We start from the raw sequence: 6,523 nt of genomic DNA on the forward strand, positions 1-6,523 counted from the left end.
ATGGGCTTGTGATTTCAAACAGATAGCCATCTGTTTATGCCTGAAAAGCTCTATTTTATACCCAGATGCATATTTCCATGTGCAGTGACCCAGCTGTGCCCACAAATGCACATTTTCCATGTTTAACATGGGAGGTTATATTCGAAAACCTGGTTTTAGGAATCCTCTCTCTTTAAAACAGCTAAGCTTGCAAATGGCAGCTTTGCATGTTTCAAACATTTCAAATGTGTATGAATGTTGTGATCAGAATTTTGATTGCTGCCTCCCGAGGCAGTGACCAGCACATACTACCTCATCTTGGTTAGTTCGGCAGAGTGTCCTTGTGTGTGTGTTGGTTTCCCGGTCTCTCTGTACTGAACACGATAAAATATTTCAAACCGAGCCCACTTTTAAGTTACAGGAGAACATGACAAACGAGAACTGTTCCTGAATCACAACCAAGATCCCTGAAGTTTGGATGCAGATTTGGATTTCAACTTTGAAGCCAGGCTTATCTAATAGAAACAGGCCCCAAAGCCGGTCTCTTTCCACGCCCCCACCATCCCCGATAACTGTGAAACTGATTTTATCCCATATCCTTATGGAAAAAGCATGATCCCAGGTTAACACATTGTTTGGTGACTTTCAGATTTCAATGCCTAAAGGGTATGTCTGAATCCCTGAGCACTTGGGGTTTTTAATGCAAATCTCCTCCCTGTCACATTATCAGGGAACTGCTATCTGAGTCACAGCAGATAAGTAACAGATGAGGTTTCAAACAAGCCAGGAATCACGGCAAAGCCATTAGGCAAACTATATAATAATGTCCTTAGAGATGAATGCTGGTGGGGTAGTTTGCCTAGCGGCATTCTCTTCTTTGGAGGGGATTTCTCCAAGCCATGGCAGCATGCTATGCACGTCTCTGTCCCTGGCGTCACCTTCCTAGCACTGCTTGTGCGTGGTGGAATGATTCAGCCTCCTTTTCATTGTGACCACACAAGGGTCATTACGGCAGCAGTGCTTCTCTTGGGGAGATGGGCATGTTCTTCCCAATATCTGACGTGCCTGTCTGACCCCTGGTGCCTCAAAGAGCCATCCGTGCTCTGCTGCTACTTGGGGGCAAGCCACCCTCGCATGCTGTTCCGGGAAGCTTTTACGTTTTGATCTTGTCTCTGAAAAGTCTTCCTAGCCTTTGACACCGCTCCTGACGAGCGCTGCCTGTCTCTCCTAGCGTGCCGGTGACGCGAGCAGCATTGTGGTGACGCAAAGGGGCACATCCACCCCTGTGCCCAGGGCTATTGCAAGGACTAGGTGCCACTTAAATCCCATTATATGGACTTAAAGGGTGCCTAGACCTCACGCTGGGTCTCTGCACAGGGGTAAGCTTCATCCAGAGACAGGAGGGAAGAGAGGGGGGAGGGGTAAGATATTTGATTTTCTTTTTTAATGCTCTGCAGGCAGAGCAGGAGAGCTGAAGTGTTGTCAGAGGCTCAGGCAGGAACCCCAACGTTATCACTGTTCTTTGTGCAATGTTATGAAGATGTAAGGAGCTTTACAGATGTTTAGCAAATCCAAGTTCAGTGGATTTGGGGGACTGAGATCTGTGTGCATCTTCCTCTTCCTGCAGAGGCCGGCCCCCCAAAATAGGCATGAGGTGCCTCCTAAAATAAAGGGCCAGATCCATGGAGTGATGCTGATTTACCTTGGTGAGGATCTGGCCACCGAGAATGCCCCTCCCCGCCCGCCATTCTGGCGGAGGGGGAGAGGCAAGCAATGCCTGCTGCAGCTGGGGCGAGCCACAGGAAGGGTCCAGCTCGCGTCCAGAGTTGCTGCCGCCCCCCCCCGGGAGAAGGCGGCGTCTTGTCCAGCCGCGGCTCGTGCCCAGCCCCGTTTCATGTCCCAGCCCGACCGGCCCAGCCCTTAGAGCCAATCCTTATCCCGAAGTTACAGATCTGGCTTGCCGACTTCCCTTATCTACATTGTTCTAACATGCCAGAGGCTGTTCATCTTGGAGACCTGCTGCGGATATGGGTATGGCCCGGCACCATCGGGCACCTTCATTAGGACGTGTATGGCTGGGTGTCACTGGGGCTGCTCTTGTCTTGGGAGCAAGGCTCAAAGGAACCGGCCCTTAATGGAAGCCACATTCCACTGCACTAGCACCGCCTCCCCAGTCTGAAACCATCAAAGCTTTACTCTATTTGCACAGCAACTCCCATCAACAGCGCCCCCTCCCCCACCCACTCCCAGCACTGCACACTGCAATCTCACTGTAACCTCCTAGCACGCTCACACTGCAATCTCATGTAACTATCAATAATCTGGGAGCAGCAGGCACTGCAGATGTAGTGGCTGAACATACAAGCCAGGAGCCAGACTTGGGGTCAATGATCAGTTGGCAAAAGATATCAGCGAATTGTTTGCTTTATCCTGTTTCTGCTGCAGAGAGGCTGGATGACTTCAGAAATGGCCAAGCCACCCTCGCCTGGTGTTGCAGGATAGTTCAAATGATGAACTTCAAACAAAATATTGAATGGACTATTCCCCAGGATTGTGATCCCGGCCCCGTTTGGCTTTAATGCAGGTTTGACAAACACTGTCCAATGTGCCGTTTGGAGTTTGTTATAGTTGGTGGAGGAACAGCAGGGTTGGCTCAAGTATCAGCAATTATGTGTCTGTTTATATATAAACGTTTTAGTAAATGCTAAAGCATGAATTTAGTATTGGGCTGGAAACCGGGCCAGCCTGGCAGCTCCGGAGACAGTCCTTTGTTTCTTCCCAGATCAGGCCTGGGACGGGCATTGCCGAGGCAAGTATCTGCCAACGGGCCTCAGCCATGCCTTGGAAAGACCATCTCTAGGAGTGCGAGGGGCATTCAGCCCTTTGGGCTGTTTAGCCGTTGGTCTTGCCACAGAGACTGCCCAAAGAAACCAGCTGTGGTTACTGTTTTGTGTCTGGGCCCCAGTTCCACTAGGAGCCGGAATGACACCCACCAAGCTGATTCAGCGTTGGGCACTTTGATTGAACGTCGATCGAAGAGGGACCCGTTCCCAGCCGCTATCGCAAATTGCAGTATAATGTCTGTGATGGGCACTGAGCAGACACCATCACTGGTCATCCCAAAGCAGGGAAAGTGGCTCCCCAGGCCAAGTATCCCTGAGAGAAACTTTGTAGGGAGAGTGGGGATCCCTCGCTGGAGCTTTGGGGGAAGGGTTTGGAAAGAGGCAGGAACTGGATTTTGAAAGGAGGAAAGAGGTGCATGGGGAGGATTTCTCTTGGCCTGGCCCGGTTCATCACCATCTTTCCTCTAGCCTGCTCCCTCTCTCACCCCTTCCTACTTGCTCACTTCCAAGTTCCTTTCCCCTGCCTGTCACCCCCTGTAATTCCCATCTCTGTACCTCCCTGAGAGGCAGGACAATCGGGAGATATTTTGTTGGTCAGGTGGGAGTTTTTTCTGGATCACTGCCAATAGCCGGCCTTTCCCCTGCCAAGTTTCCACCCCCTCATGTGTGTGGCTGCAAACTGCAGCATTGCAGAGCCATTCTCCTTGGTTTTATTTTAAGCTCTTACTAGAATTCACCATTTTCTCCTCTTTTGTCGGGGCTGTTTCCATTCCTGTCCTGGCAGTCGAGGTCCTCTTTCATTTTTGGCCCACTTGATCCCGTTGTGTTGTGTCTCTGTCCAGGTGCCTGGCTCTGACGTGATAACAGCACTGACGTGGCCTCCGATCGGCGTAACAGCCTCCGTGCCAGTTCATCCTTGGGCAGGAGGAAGGTTGATCCCATGTGGTTTGTTATGCAATTTCCCAGTAAACCACCAAATTATTCGCTGGAAAATGATGTTGGATTAAAAACATCAGTGCTCTTCCAAACTGGGTGTGCTGCACACACCTGCCTTCACAGCAGAAATATACCAGATACACCAGACCCATGCCGAAAGTCAAGTGCCTGGCAAAAGGTTGGTATAGCTGCCAGGGCCTATGGGCAAACCCAGTTCATTTTTCCTTCCCCTCTAAACGTCCCTTTTTATTCCCAGAGCTATTTGAAGGTATTTATCTGCTCATCGGCGTAGCGTCCCTTGTGTACCTCGCTGGCATTGATTTTTGCATCCCAGCTCCATGCAATAAAAGTGTTGAGGGAAAACACCAGGCGTGGAAGGAAGTTCCCGCTGAAGAAGCACTTCCAATCGTGGCGCGTGTGTTGGAATGAAATGTGCTCTGCTGAGCTACAACAATGGGGCTGGCGAGCTGAGCCAGCGGCCGCGCCCATCGCGCTGCTCTGCTGTACAAGGTGCCTTTGCTGTGCTGTGACGGCGCCATGCAGCTGTTATTCAGAGGCCTCTCGCAGTGTTTTGACACCTGCCTGAGAGCATCAGCATTGATCCCCTTTCCAGCATCATTCCTATGGTGGTTCTAGTCCAGCCAATATCCAAGGAGCGTTGAATACATAATAATACTGTGGGTCTACATCACTCGTTTCATCCCAGGAAATGAAGAGGCTGTGCCAGTTGGTAGCCTACGAGAGACGGGCTGGGGAGGGGGTCCTGGTTTTAGTAGGATCCCTTGTTGACCGTCTTAACAGAGAGACCATGGCTCGAACGAGCATGGAGCTTCTGTTGGACCCTCAGGACTCAGAAGGATGAACAAGGCTGTTGTGCTGGAGCAGAAGGTGTGAGCAGAGTCTCTGCGTGGACACAAGGGTAAGTGCTAACCATAGTCCAAGTGCAAGCCACTCTCCTCCCCGTTTCCTTGCTCACACGTTTACAAGGTGAAGAAAGGGGCAGGGCGTGAGTGGGGAGTGGCATGTCGGAGAAGGCTTGGTCCTGAGCACGAGCTTTGTCATGCTAATTCAAACTCGACTGGGCAGGAGGAAGCTCTTAAAAGTATTCCCTCAGGATCTGGGTTGATGCATACTGTGTGTGTGTGTGTGTGTGTGTGTGTGTGTGAGAGAGAGATCCTGCCCCCATTACTGCTGTCTGTTCTGTGGACAATTAGCGGGCTCTGGGCCATATGGCCGGAAATCACTAAATTGGATTTCTTTTAAAGGGGACCATCCAAACCGTCCAGCAGTGATCAGCTCAGACGGTACTCACTGCCTAAAAGCTTTTGAGCCTTACATTGATGGAGCATCCGTAGGATGCTGCAACTGGGAACTGCTGATTGAATCTGTGTTTACCAAACCAATTTAACCTTTCAGCATGCAGGGCCAGTGACTCTTTTCCCTTTTCTCGGTTATTAATCACGGATTAGTTTTGTGTGGCGCTGTCCTGACAAAGATTCCCTGAGGGAACTGTACAAAATCTCCATAGCGCTGAAAGCAGAGAGTTCCTATGCCAAGAACAACCAGGCTGCAAATAGAAAACCAGGACAGTGAACAGAAAGCTGAAATGAACCAAAAGGGACAGATGTGAAAGCCAGGGTAGAGGAAGCCAAATCAAAGCCATCTGGTAGATGTATAAATGTGGCAGTAATTCCTGGGCATTAGTTGTATTACAATAGCAATTAGACCAGGATCCCATTGTGCTGGCTGCCGTATGTACACACAGTAAGAGATAGTCCCTGCCCCAGAGAGCTTACAGACTAAACAGCCAAGAGGTGGGAGGAGAAAGAGAAGCAAAATGACTTGCCCAAGGGCACAAAGCCCATCAGTGGCAGAACCAGGGTTAGAATCCAGCAGTCTTGGCTCCCAGGCCAGTGTCCTATATACTATGCCATGTTGCATCATATAGTCTATCCCTTGAGCTACACCCTGGGTTGGAACCTAAACCCAAGGATCAGATCCAGCTCTGCAGTTCAAACCTCTTTGTATGATTGGCTGAACCTGAATTTGGGAAAGTTCAGACTCACTGTTGAAGCCTGGGGTTTTGGTTCTACCTATGGCGGGGAGGGGATGGTCTGGATACAGAGTCCAGATCCTGGGGTTTAGTATGGGCTGAACTCTTCTAGTAAGACCATTGGTACCATAGCAGGTCCCTTAGAACCATGCAGTATGGGCCCTGGTCTGGATTTCTCTCTTTTAGGTATTATCTGGGCCCCTATTACTGTAGTATTTGAGCACCTCCAAATTTTTACTGTGTACATCTTCCCAGCGCCCCTGTAAGGTAGGGAAGTGCTGTTAGCCCCATGTTACAGCTATAAAGGAGATGTGGGGAGACAACAAGGAAGGGATTCAAACTCCAAAGCAGTCCAGCACCAGAACCACTCAGCCACCTTGTCTGATTAAAAAAAGATGTGCCGGCCTCATCGGAATTTGAACCCAGATCAATGGGACCGATCCAGAGTGCTGATCGTTACACCATGTACTCAGCTGCTGGTTATGCTGAAATGCAGCTGCCGCTTGTTCTCATCGGTATAAAGGCTAGAGCTGTGTGAAACATGCTCAGTGAAACTTGCCAGCTTTCACCTTTCATCACAAACTCAAAGCAGATTTGTCAAAAGACCCCTGCAGGTTGGATAGTCTGGGCCTGACTTAATAATACTTAGCAATATAGCAATTTTCATGAGTAGATCTCAAAGAACCTTATAAAGGAGTTCAGTATCATTTTA

The sequence above is a fragment of the Chrysemys picta genome, chromosome 21, assembly GCF_011386835.1.
Source record: "Chrysemys picta bellii isolate R12L10 chromosome 21, ASM1138683v2, whole genome shotgun sequence".
NCBI lineage: Eukaryota > Metazoa > Chordata > Testudines > Emydidae > Chrysemys > Chrysemys picta.